The 14,549-nt window shown below is 35.7% G+C and overlaps 1 long non-coding RNA gene across 1 annotated transcript in view; it reads right to left on the reverse strand.

Moving 5' to 3' along the window:
• Positions 1-1,505: 1,505 nt before the first annotated feature.
• The window catches only part of LOC108970244, a 79,689-nt gene continuing 66,645 nt past the window's right edge, over positions 1,506-14,549 (reverse strand). The window contains exon 3 of the long non-coding RNA XR_001993465.1: positions 1,506-1,551. This is a non-coding gene — a long non-coding RNA (uncharacterized LOC108970244). The remainder of the gene's footprint in view (positions 1,552-14,549) is intronic.

Here is a 14,549-nt window from a genome sequence, read left to right on the forward strand (position 1 = left end):
AAAAAACAAAATATAAAAGAGAAAGGCTGAGAAATGAGTAGACATCTGTTAACTTTGTTCATAGAAAAAATTGCAACTATATGTAAAGTTTTTGTAGTATCTAATCAAAGAATTGAATTGGTGAAAATTGGACTTAGACCAGAAGGTAAGAAATACACAGAACAATAATCTAACACGTATTTTTGACTTGACGCCCTTATCTTATACTCTGAAATACTGGCGTTCGCAAAGGTGTTTGATATACTACACACACTTTAAGCTCTATCGAAAGTCTATTTGCCTTCCAAAAGTCGTCTCTTTCTGATATATAGTTGTTTGAGGACGACGTTAATCCTCCACAGCAGTATTACCCAGGCGTTTTTAAATGCAATCGCTTCGCGATATTATTTGAGCAGGTGTCAAAGATGGACATCAGTAAAGGAAAAATACGACATAATTCACACAAAGCGTAAGGCAGGCGGCTTAAAATGTAAATAGTGTTTACGGTCCTGATACTGTAAAAGCCAATCTCTCGCAATCTGAGTTTCGTCGACTCAGTTTCGGTAATGTCAAAGTTTCACCACGGTTTGCTCGGTCAATCGTTCCAAACAGCTATACAATAATGGAAATAAACAAGTTCGTACGTCATGTAATCACTCTTTCCATTGCTTAGGAGTTCAACATTTCATAAAAACTCATTTAGAACTATTTTACTAAAACTGAATAATACAAAAACAAGCTCGATGTAGCACAGGAGTTTAAAACAAAACAACCTTATGAAGTCTGGTGGGATTGGCAGGGATTCAGACCTACACTAACATCTGAAAGATGCAAGTTCTATTAGTTTGTTGCGGACGTTCTAAAGTATCTAAGTTACACTCCGGGTCTGATAGCAAGTGATTACTATTCGTTATTGTCAATGGCGAAGAGTTTTGCTGGTGAAAAAGTCACTTCAAGAGCAGGTTGTAAAATTCGACTGTCGCAATTTTTTTGTCAATAGGAACGATTCTATGAGATTATTATATAAAATAACCTTCGAAATGGCAAGAGCTTATCGAAGATATTTTTGTAACTTAGAATCTGCAAACTGTGCTTAGTAAACCTTTCAGTTAATGCGAAAATAATGACGAAAAACTCGGTTCAAGAGAAGTTTGAAAAACTGACTGTCCTAATTTTTTATTATTATTTTTTTTTTTTTTTTGCTAATAAGGACGAGTGTTTCTATGAGAGTGGCATTATGAAATTACCTTCAAAAAGAACTTATCGAACAGAAAGAAAGATATTTTTTCTAACTCGGATCATTCAAGCTTTGATTTGTGAAAAACTTTCAGTTAATGCAAAAATAATGAAAACATTTACGAGACTTTAATTATTGTTATACTGAGATTATTTAGAAAAATTATTCTTTCGTTTCGGAAAAAGAAAGTTTCATTATTTGTTTAAAAAATTATATTTTTAAAGGTGATGTGTTTTAAAATATATGTATATAATGTATAATATACTTTAGAGGAATAAGTCGTACTTACCCTACTAGCCGGAGAAAAGTATAAAGCAGAGAGTGTCAATATTTTTCTAAAACAAGAAAAAATCATTTATTTTATTTTATATTTTACAGCATCTTAGAAAAATGTTCGTACATATAAATTTACACGTAAAAATATTTATTTATAAAGAGTTTATATGTATGTATATTTTATAAAGTTATCTTTCGCCCCAATAGTTAAATACCAATTAAGTATGCAAATGAGTTATATTAAATAATTTACAATTTTATTGCAGCAAAGTAAGACGCTAGCAAATTGTTTTACCGTAAAAGCCTATCATCGGAATTCTCCGCAAGCAAAAGTAATGAAAGTCAATTCAAAGAAATCTAACATAAATATCGTGTTAATTGCGCGACAAACTTAATTTGTGTCAATTTTTATGTCCTCAAACTCAATTTAGTGTGCAGTTGTTGAATTTTTAATTTTCGATTTATGCGCATTTAAGACAAAAGCATATGTAAATGTATGTCTGAGACACTTTCAAACGCCTCACAAATGTGTTGGATTTTTAGTAAACAGTATAAAATAAATAATGCGGAGCGCAAAAAACAACAAAAAAACTAAACTGGTACAACAACATAATGAACCGTAACAAATGGCAATGATTAAGAATTGATTAAAAACCGGTTGAAGGCGATTGTAGCAATATTGCCAATAAAGAGAACTTAAAAAAGCGACAAGAAAAAATGAAACAAACTGAAAGAGAAACCAAAACTAAATATTTCAGATTAAAAAATAAATATTTTTTTTTTTGTAAATAAATATTAAAAAAATAAATAAAAAGTTTGTTTTATAAAGCATTATTTGTACAGTAAACGAGAAAACAACCTTAACTTCGGTTGCACCGAAGCTATAATACATTTCACAAAACAGTAAACAACGTAATTTTGATTGGCCAGTTTATTTGACAGCTGGCGTTTTGGTTCAAAAAATCATAAAAAAGAAATTATTTAAAAGAAATGGTTGTTATTAGTTCGCACTGGACACTGTCTTCGGAGATTGCGCCGTTGCCTTGGAGAATGATGATGAGAAATGAAATAACCCGAGGATACCTCGTCAGACATAAAAGTTGTCCATACAATAAATATATTTCGATGGCTCAGTTTGTACGACAGCTATATGCTATATTTGCCCGATATCAACGGTTTCGGCAAATGAACAGGTTCCTGAGAATAGAAGGATATGTGCAAAATTTAAAATCGATATCTGCAAAACTGAGCAGCTTGTTCGCGTATATACTGACAGAAAGATGGGGATAGCAAAATCGACTCAGGTCGCTCCACCTCGTGGGTAACTTAATTTACCTTGTTTGGAGTATAAAAAGTTATTTGCAAACAAAAAGTTGGACCACAAAATTTAATTACAATTGCATTGCACATAAAAATTACCACAACAGTGACCACACGGATATGCAACAAGCCGAAACGCCGCAACGGCAATCAAATTGAAGCCAATCGATGAACAAAGCCGATAAAGAATATGCAATAATAATAATAATACATATATACACTGTTGTTGTTGTCACCAAAATCACGTAGCCGTCACTCATGTCCATGTTTAAGCAAAAAACCAAAAAAGTAGAAACTTAATGAGTAATCTCATTACAGCCAAAGAGTGACAGCGCGACATGGCGTAAAATACTTCAAAATTATAGAATTGCTGGCTGCGCGGGTGGGTAACCCCGACCACAACCAAAGCGTATCAAAAAGCATTAAAAGCAAAAAAGAAACTTAAATAAAGAAATGCTTATATAAAATTGAAAACACACTGCCGTGTAGAAAATTATAAATGGACTAAGCGCTGCGGTTGTAACTTTTGATTGACAGCTTAGCCAAAAATGACACACGCACAACAACAGCAATAACAAGAAAATGCTGTCGACTCCAAAAATTGTTATGAACGTGCTGAGAACATTGGCCGGTTTTGTCAAAAGTTCGATACTTCGTTGGCTACTTTTGTTTTGTTGCTTTTGTTTTTCGCTCGCTCCCAACTGTCCATGCAGCGAAATCACCGAAATTCGTTAAAATTAGTTGCTTATTCAAAACACGTATCGCGCAAAAATTGTAATAAATTTAATCGTTGTCCAACATTAGCTTCATTTTCACAATATTTTTTAAGCGTAAGCGTCTTTTTCCATTTCGTTAATGTCAAGCGCAGTGTCACAGCCTTCTACTTCACCCATGTCTGTCGCGTGCACGTACAATTTTATTTTGCTGATTTTCCTTTTGGCCTTTTCGAGCATTTAACTGTATTTTAAATATTGTAACAAATATTGTTTGGCAAAAAGTCATTAAAAATCTTGTAATGTTTAATTTACGATCATTTAATTTGTTATTTAAGCAGGCAATTAAAGCATGTATGGGCCAAATGGAGTTCTGCGAAATTATTACTGGTTGGGGAGATAGCTACGAACTTCAAGCTGCATTGTTGTTGAGATATAAAACTTAATTTCGGGAATCAATAAGCGGTTTAAGTAGGTCTGGAGCATAAAAAATATTACCAATGTTGTTTTCCATAAATAACGGAAAAACTTAATTAGGTCAAATTAAAAAACAAAAAAGTTTGGTTAAGAATGCGACAGCCTCAAGAAAAACAAAAAAAATCATTAACATCGGTTGCACCAGAGCTTTGGAAATATGCCATGACAAATTTTGTGAAGATTCTTTAAATTTTTTCCATACATGGAATTCATTTGGTTCGTTCAGTTTGTATGGCGTCTATATCCTAAAGTTGTCCGATACTCGCGTTTGCGAAAAATTACCAGTTTCTTGGAGAGAAAAATACGCACAAAGAAAGAGTACATTTTTGTTAAGTAATTCCGTGATCCATTTTAGATTCCTTGACAACTAGAATGTTTATCTCGCGATACACGATAGAATCGTGCATGATTCTCCTAATGATTTGATTAGTTAATAGATGGGCTATTACGAGTGTTTTGTACCAAGTCTTTTGGGAAATCAAGAAATTCTTTTAGTTGAAATTGAGTTGAGAATTTGTTGACTTAACACCTTGAACAGAAAATCATTAAAAAACATGAACAAGACTATTCATAGCAAGAATACGACCTTATATTTGGATAGTAAAAACAATTAAGTCAACAGTTCGGGCAATAACACAGCTGTTGATGGTATTGAATCTTTCAAACATCTGTACCTTCATCACTTATTATATTACAATTAGATATTCAAATTATAGATGTTTACATTAAAGATGTTTGCCTGTGGATATCCAATAGCAAAGCTTGAATATGGATGACTACTCCAAACCTTTTATTGCCTGAAGTAACGATACACAGAGAAAGAAAATGTACTACTGTGAGCAAAAAATTGTAAGACTTTTCAATTTGAATTTCACGCGAAAATTCATTCATCAAATTTTTTTCGAGGTTGGTATGACTGTCAGTGACATCTGCGCCAAAATTATTTTGATAATCATTATTGTTTAGTATTTGCTTGTCTTTCTGAAATATGTACATAAAGTGCGTTCGGCGATTTTTACGATGAGTGATGTTATTCAACAAAGCAGATCCTTAAAAATTTTGAGTGCGAAATCAAATTTCTGGTGCCGAAACGTTCAGAATAATGGAAAAGTTCTTTTTAGGGTCGAGAGCGCGTTAATTCCGAACCACCTCCTGGGTGGTCATCAACATCAACTGATGATAAACACGTCAATAAAATAAAGGAACTGTTGCTTGAGAATCGATGAGTAGCAGTCAGAGAGCTTACTGGCTTCTTTGGAAAATCAAGAGGACCAGTGAAATTGAAAGAGCATTTGGGCTTAAGAAAAGTGAGAGCACGATTGGTTCCCAAATCATTAGATTGTTATCGAAAAACAGCTTTGCGTTATCGTTTATAAAACAATGCTTTCCGACTACCAGGATGTCATCAAAAGTATTAGTACTGGTGTTGAGTTTTGGATCTATGGTGTTTTATTTATTGGCTTAACCAGTTGCGCGGTTATAGCCGAGTTAACAAAAGCGCATCAGACGGTCTTCCTTTTCGCTGTTTGAATTGGATATTCCAAGTGTATCCAATCTCTTCTCCACATGGTCATGGTTTTCATCTATTCGGACGACATGACCTTATCAGCTTAGCCGCTCTCTCCTAAAATGCCGAACTATGTCAATGTCGTCGTAAATCTCTCATAACTCATCGTTCCATAAACTACGATATGCGCCGTTGTTAATGCGCATAGGACCATAAACCTTTCAAAACCTTTCACTCGAAAACTCGTAGCATCGACTCATCAAATGTTGTCAGCGTCCACGGCTCTGTACCACATAACAGGACGGGGAGAACGAGTTACTCATAGTGTGTGGTCTTTGTTCGAGAGAGGACCTTGCTTCTCAATAACCTACTCAGTCCGAAGTAGCACCTATTGGCAAGAGTTATTCTGCGTTGGATTTCCAGGCTGATGTTGGTGTTAATGCTGATTCTTTGGTTACGACTCGGAATTCGTTTGAATTTCTTTGGGAGACCAGTAAGCTTAATATAATTTGAAGAGAAATCGTTGTCTGACAATAAAATCTATCAGAAAGCTAAAGTCTGATAGACTGAATAAAACCCGAATAAGCAATAACGTTATGTTTACGTTTGAAAATTCTTGGATTTAAAAGCTTTTTGAATTCTATGTTTGTGTGAATATGTTTTAAGTGTTTTAAAGACTTAAGTTGACGAAATTGGGCTCTTGTTGTAAATGTTCTGTTTTCGGTCTTTAGTACATTTCTCTCACAGCAAGTACTATATGTATGTATTTACAAATATCGCCTGTTACCATGACCACCGCCTGGAGACATTTTATTGTAATTTAAGCCTGATATCTGAGTGCACGCGTACACTCGTTTGATTTAGCCGTTACATGTGTGTGTCTGCTGCTGCTGCCGGCAATATTGTTGACGATATCATAAATTCACCATAACATATCATAAAACTCGGCAACGGAGTAAATAAAAGTGGCGCAATTTGAGAGGGAGGAGATGAAGAACAAGAGGCGAAAGTGGATGTGGAAGTGATGAAGGAGCCTACTTGATATAAATACAGCTGTTTATATACACACATGTATGTATATATAAAAATAGGTATACATACATATGTATATAGGAAATAAAATGTGCAAGAGATGCGACGGAATGGTGATAAAGGGAGCTAGAGCAGTCGGCAATACTGGCACTATGATATTTATGTGCGAAAGTTGTTGCCGTTTTTGTTTTGTTTTGACAAAAAAAAAACCAGGAAAAGTTATTATTTTTCACTCCATCCGCCTCTTAAGCGCTGAGCGTGTGTGTCACTCTGTCTGGAATCAGGTAGTGGGCATTAAATTATGTAAAGTAAAAATTATGAGCGTATTAAGAACGCTGGCAGACGCACGAAGCGAGCAAACCGGAAAAGCTGCAATACACAGGAAGGCAGGAGGTGCAGACCGGCACAGAGAGAGCTAGACGTGAGGACTAAACTCCTGTCGTGCTGCTATGAAAGTGCGATATAAATATGTACTTCTTACGTATGTGTGTAACAGTATCCAGTGGCAGGCACTTTGTCAGTCGGCGGCAAAGCTTGGGAAATTCTTCACATTTTGTGGTAAGCGCACATATGTATTCGTGGCAAGCTGCAGGCCTACCCGCAGCGGTTCCAGAGCGTAGCGATTTCCGTTAGTTACAGTCATACTTTTACTTGTGATAATGTTGTTGCTATTTGTGGCAAAGCAGCGGGTAGGCCGCTACGTATGCGCTGATGTTGTTGTCATTTAGTTAGTATTACTGTTATTACAGTTGGTGGTGGGTTAGGCATTTTTGACAGTCGCAAAACGGGCGAATGATTTATGCGTCCAGGAAGTTAATTTATTAATTTTTGTTAGAACAACTGCGCCTGGCTGCTGCTCGTGCGGCGTTGCCAACTAGTGTTGTGAAAGTTTATGAGGCAGAGAAGCATAGTGAGAGTGAGAGTGTGTGAAAGAGAGATAGAGATGGGAAGAGTGTTGCACCTAAGCGACTCTGTGTGTACTCAGCTGTTAAGTGTTTGTTGGTTGGAGGTCAAAATTAATGGGTTTGGTCATTAGCAGCAGGCGGTAATGGAAAACGCTTGATGTGAAAGTATTTTTCTTACTTACACTTACATAATTTCTTGGAAATATCAAATGTAGTGTGTTAAAAAAATTATTTAAATTTCACTGCAATTTTTTTATATTAAGAGAAACTCAATTCTCAACAACATTCTTCGATACGCAAATCTCTACCAGCTAAGTGGGAGTTCTAAGCGCTTATCAAATAAAAGTATGCAATTAAATTCAGTAACGCTTGTGAGTCGACCGCTATTAGAGCGCGCTTGTTATGTATATTCATCAATCGCATACGACTGTTTAGCTTGTAAAGACCAAGATAATATAGAATCAGGATAGCTTAATATAAGTATAGCTTAATACTAGAGCAACAAAAAAATACTTTCCAAGTTTCAGATATAGGCGCTGAAGCAAATGTTTTGAGTGCATCCACTTATTAGTTCGTTGACTGAAAAGAGAGGACGAAAAAATGTCTGAGTACATACAGGAGCACTTATTACCAATAAGCAAGAATTCAAAATTTTTGGGTCGTAATATTGTGAGCTGTGAAATATAGCGCGTCTGAAGTTGGATATTCGCAATTTTTGCTTTACCACGATTTTTATTATGTAAAACTCAGAGGTGAGTACTCTGTGATAACCGCTACCAGATTATTAACTTCTTCATTCTATCCCAAAAGTACGAAAGTTCTCATCAAAAAACTTTCATCTCAACAAAATGCAACCAAGTAAATTTCGAAATGTGTTATTTAATAAATAAAAAATAATAATAAAAAAAAAACTTGTGAGACCTTGGCTACTTTATGAATATTAAGCTCCTCGATCAACTTAGTGACATCTCATAGATGAACATAAAATGTGTTGTGATTAATTTCAGCAAGCGCTGATTTAAACTACAACAATACAAAGTTTTTCGATGAAAGTTTGTTCAACGGCAATAAGTCACTATGGACTTTGTGAAGATTTCTTAATTTTGCAAGACTATATTACTAATTAGGTTCAAGAGTAGCTCTAACTTGTTCTTAACCTGTAACTGCTTATTTTTAGACGCGATCTGTGATCTTTATATTTTTATTTCAAAGGAGTTAAGTTAATTTATGGAAACTTTGTGGCGCGCTCTTTCATTTCACACTCAAAATCGTTTTAAGATCCAATTCTGCGTATAGTTTCTTGGCTGTGATTTTTGTAACATTCTAGAGTTCTTAAAACTAAGTGAAGTCCATTATGGTATCTTATGCTTAATAAAGCAATGCTTCTTGTTTCCGCTTCTTTAATAAGCATTTCTATTCCTTTATATATAAACAATAAGCACTGGTCATGAATCTTGTATGCTTCGAGTTCATTAAATCCAACCGAATAAGAATTTATTTCCGCTAAAAGGCGGATAGCTGAAATCTATATTCAACAATACTCTGTTAAAGCTCTTCTCAGTGAAGAAGTATGAGAGTTCAATGAAATCTTAAAGGATTCATAAATTTTAAATTCCCTCGATCAATCAGTTACATATTTGATGGGAGAACCTCTAACATGTACTCATCATCTAAAGCAAAGGCCGAACAGCAGAGGTTGTTCTGCATTAAAAGGCTGGTTCAATATTGATTCCAAGTCAATTTTAGTACAAAAAAGGCAACATTTTTTCCAAAGAATTAGTTTTGTTAACTTAGTAAAATGTTACAAACCCGAGATCTAGTATGAAGGGATTTTAGTGGGTGTTCATGTATTTCTATAATACCAAAAATAGCAAAAAATATAAAAATTCATGAAAAGCACAACAAGAAACGGTTATAGTAACAATTACGAGTATGCAGCGCACAGTAACTCAATGCGTGCAACATTCACCATCTTTCCACATCATACCATAACTGCCACTTTAGTTGCGATATGTGTGCGATACGTGTGAAAGGTTGCCCGACACCATCGTTAACTGACGGTGAACTATCCACAGCGCCACCAGCGTGCACAATAAACATGCTACTTTGTTCTTGCTGTTGTTGTTATTGTTGAGTCTATTAAAAGTGCATAAAAATAATTTCCCGTTTATGACTGTTTATTATGTGCAACAGTCAAGCAGCGTGGCAGCAAGAACAACAATAACGGCAGTTATGACTAGTTATAGTTTACACAGCGCTTGACTGGAGTGTAGTATTTGCTTTTGTTGTTAGTTTTATTACGGCGACGTCGCGTCAGCATTTGTGATGAGTGCAGATTGACTAGAGTCGTCCGTGCAATTTAGCCCAACAACAAAATGCGCGAAGGGGTCGGCAATAAAATACTTGTAAATGCAACACTGCGTGCAACAAAAACAAACACTCACATACATACATACTATATATGTGTGTGTGCGCACATCGACAAGTTTACGGCGCGTGCGTTTTAATTAAATGACGCCAGTTGAGTTGGCGTTCAACACGTGCGTTCCGTTGCATGCAACGTGCATTTTTTACAAGCTCCTAATTKTTATTGTTTTCAGCTATTTGTTGTTGTTGGTCTTAGTGGCTGCAATTGCCATTGTTGTAATTTGAATTTTATTTATTTTGACTGCGCCACATGCAGCGTCATTGCAACGCCGTTGCAGCGGTTCATTAAGCGAACACGCTTGCGTAAGTGAAGCGGAGGGCGTGCCACACAGTGACGGTATGCAACTTTTATCACGGGGAATTAATTAATGCATTTACTAACGCACACTTACAAATGTGCAAAATGTTGCTATGTGAGGGGCTTACGTTCAGGTGATACGATATGCCGACAATGGCTTCGCTTGATGAATATATTTATTTGTTTATGGCAGTTAGGCACGCGAATTTGAAACAATTTAATTTTCGAAATTCTTCCATTCTCAATAAAACTATAAAAAAAAGGGACTGGTGTTAGACGATGTTATGGATGATAAAGTTGACAGAAAAGGGAGCTGCGGTTTTGCAGGTCTTGCGCACAAATTAAATAACATCTTTATAACCGTTGTTGTTGTTGTTGTTGATTGAGTAGCTATTCTAGAATTTTTTAAAGATGTTCTGGGATGGGTATAAATCATCTCCGTAACCGACTTTTCTTAAACCGATATATCTCTTGACTAGCAATCAACTGTTTTTCCTGCATCGTTGGCTTTTCAACTAGAGGCAGTAATTATTGACAGCTATATGCTATAGTGGTTCAATCTAAGCAATTTGTCTGGGAATTGTGACGTCGCCATGGGCCATAATTCACACCAACTTTCATGAAGCTACTTAGGCTGCCTTTTATATTTCGAGATTTGGCAACACTTGTGTTGCAATCTGGCAACTCACAACTTTATTATACATTTTTCATATAAGAACGTCTTGACATATAACCGCTATTTGTGTTGCTTACAGTAACTTGAAATAAGCATCTCGGCTAAAAAATACAATTAAACCGCGAAAATTTTCGAGCGATTATTTTTTACAACTTTCATCTTTGGCTAACTCAGCAACATTGTATCGATAAACTTATTTCAGTTATTGGCGTTGAAGCTTCATCAAGAACCGGTGTTTATCGAGTGTATAGTAAATTAAATCGAGGTCGTTGATCACTTCAAGAAGAATTTCGTCCAAAATCAGCTGTTTTTCTGGAAATTGTTGATGCTGTGCGCAAACTGATTTTGCAAGATCGTTATGTCACCTATCGTGAGAATGAGATAACTATGGGCACTAGAGAGACTAATAGCAGTATATATTCAATTTTACTGTAAAAAAAAAAAAAAAAATTGTTCGCATTGGCACCCACTCAAATTGATAATTGCTCGTGAAGAGGCTCCTGTCGATTGGTCGAGGGAAATATTAACAAAATATTATAACGGTCCTTCGATACACGTCTATGACATCGTGACAGGTGATGCATCATGGATTTACACTTATGAGCTCGAAAGTAAACAGCATTCGACAGTATGGGTGCTTCAAGCTGAGCCAAATCCAACAGAAATTGCTCACACGAAGCACGAAGAAAACAGGAAAATTAACTGCCGAAGACAGATCACTTTTCACGACTACAATGCGGTCTCAACTGAAACAACAGCATTTTTGAGCACTCAAAACATCAATTTCATGAGTCTACCTCCGTATACGACTTGGCACAGAATGACTTCTTTGTATTCCCTTTCGTAAAAAATAAAGTAAAATATAATAATTAATGAAAAATAACAAAGCACCGTTTTCGACATTGGAAAAGGCGGTTGATGCATTCAGAAGGCATGTTTTGGAGATACCCCAATCAGAGTGGCAAAGGTTCTTTAAAAATTGGATTAAGTGCAGCCAAATGTAAGTATGAGTATGTAGATCATAATGGAGAATATTTTGACAAACAATAAAGCGATTTTCAACTTTTGCGCTTAGAATCCCAAAATACAAAATGCAACCTACCTATCTTGTCAAATACAACCGTTTTCCCTACAATAAGTTGATACAACTTAAAATCCGATATCGGCGGTCCAGAGAAGAGGGCAGCTTCTTTTCGATGTCTTGAAGAAGGACAGACGATAATGCTTATGTCAACTCACATCATCACCAAGATCGTTTGTATAGATATATTTTATAGAAATTGAAAAACTTAATATACCAAGTTCAGGGTATCAAGGGACTCTCACAAGGCTGAACAAAGAAACAGCTAGCTTTGCGGTGCACTCCAACTAGGCCTAACATAAAAATTGTTATTGCATTTATTATAGTGGTTACGATTTTCACTTATTGAACTTTGTTCTGAACGATAAAAGAAGTAAAGATTAAGCTTCACTGAAAATTTTGAAGTACATGAGAAAAAAAAGTAAATGATTTATGGCCCGAAAAAGTTATAATCTTGACGGTCGTAATACATTTTTATAGCCTTCAGTGCTCTATTTAGCTATCATTATTTAAGGATAGTAGAAGTGATAAAAATATTTAAAAGCTGATTTTGTAATTCCAGCTTTTAACCTTCCTTTTGTTCAGTAATTAAGTGCTTGGCATCACAATGTTTCAAAGTGTTTCGAGCTTATGTGAGATGGTCAGAAGTAAGGAGGTACTTATGTGCTTTTCGTATTTATAAATCTGGCAAAGGAGTAGAAAGTTCTTTAACGCTTTGCTCCTCTACTTGGATGTTTAGTTAACGATAGTTCAAGATTTTAGGAGATTATGATTAACACCCAATGAAGGTCTACAGAACCAATTTCACAAATTTCGTAATTCTGTTTGAAAAAGTTTTTACAGGAAAACTTTTGAAAGCCCTTCAAAGGCACACCCAATAATATGTATGCAACTTGTCTTCATTTACCCACCATTCAGCACTTCAAATGGTCTGTCAATCAAATGCATGTCAGCAGAAACAATTGACGGATTTATTAACCTACCACAAACAACAACAGCGGACGAGACAGCAGTAGCAAACGACAAAGAAAAAGAACAGAGACACACAAAAGTACTTGACATATTTTCATGTTTTGGTTTTAAATTACAATGGTTAATGGGAAGACTGATTTCTTCAGCAACTTCGCATTAAGCGCGCATGTTTTGGCATTTTCTCACAAACAACAGCAATGACGCCGACGACAATGAAACACTCAAACAAATCGGGGGCCTTACGAAAATCGACGATGTGGTGAAATCACCCATAAAGAGCAGCTAACTTCATGTTTAGACTATTGGCATAACGGCGCAACGGCATAAACAACAATTCAACTCAAGCGTACGAAACTCACTCGTTTTCATGCAAGAGTGTAGTCCGAGTCAAGAGGTAAACGGCAGATGGCCGATGAGCTATATGCGCGGAAGGGGTGTCTTGTGGGGTGCTGTATACGGGTGTGTTGCATGGTTTTCGAAAATGTTGTATGAAATCAAAATAAATACAAATTTGCTGCCTAGACGTTGCAGCTGCAGAACGTGACTTCCGTCGATATGGAATAGAGTCAGAGAGAAAAGTGACTGGCACTACTAATAAAAACAACTATTAAAACTGTGAAGCAGCAAATACGAAATCACACAAAATGTGCAGCAATCAGCAAAATGAGTGTCTGTAATGTTCGAAAATGCTTTATTACGGGTTAAAATAATACACTCGAACAGATGCTGCAGAGTTTAAGGAGAAAAATAAATATACATAAATGAAAATAAAAACAAGCAGTTATTATTATTATTATTATTATTTTTTTTTTGAAAGAGAAAGAAATATGAAAAAATACTGAAAAGGCGAAATATTTGAAAATGACGTTGAAATCATGAAAACACAAAATTTTTTGTAGCTCATTCGCGAATGAGTTTTCAAAAGATTCACGCTTTCTTGATTGTATTATGATAACACATATATCGGCCGATGTATAACGGGGTTTCAATAGGGAGTGATAGGGATAGGAAACGACGCCAGATTTTTTCCCGTTCGTTTGACATTTATCTTCGGTAAATTTTGCCTTTCTAATCAAGGAGAGATATACGATCGTACGATCCAACAACGAGTCGAAATTATAAAGTTTACTACCGAATTATGGTCATCATAATCACCCTGTCAGCTCAACAATTGAGCATTTAGTGAAAAAGTTTGAATTCACATTGCCTGTAAAAGATATTTCCGTGCCAGTCAGACAGGGAAGCGCCCATAGTGTCGAGAATATTGCTGGCTAACGCATTAATTGAGAAAGACCCAACTTAGTCTCTCACACGTCGTTCTCAAGCAAGAAGGCTGAAGGATTATTCCTGTCGAATACTCTATTAAATAGGGTATACTGTAAACACTAATTAATACCCACAACAACCCGTTCATCAAAATCTAACCCTAAAAAGCCCTATTATTTCGAAGTTTTAGCACTGTATGGTTCGAGTATAGATATTCTATAAAACATCAAAAGTAGCCCAATGTCTGTTCACAGATGAAGAACTGGTCGAAAACTGTTCTCTTAAGAAGCTAGTTCCGTTGCTTGAGCTTCAGTTGTTGTCTTACGAAAGTAATAAAATATTGCACCAACTTCCTTGATTTCTGACGTTGTTCATACATAAAT

This window comes from Bactrocera latifrons, unplaced genomic scaffold, assembly GCF_001853355.1.
Source record: "Bactrocera latifrons isolate USDA-ARS-PBARC rearing strain unplaced genomic scaffold, ASM185335v1 scaffold_291, whole genome shotgun sequence".
In the NCBI taxonomy this organism is placed as follows: Eukaryota; Metazoa; Arthropoda; class Insecta; order Diptera; family Tephritidae; genus Bactrocera; species Bactrocera latifrons.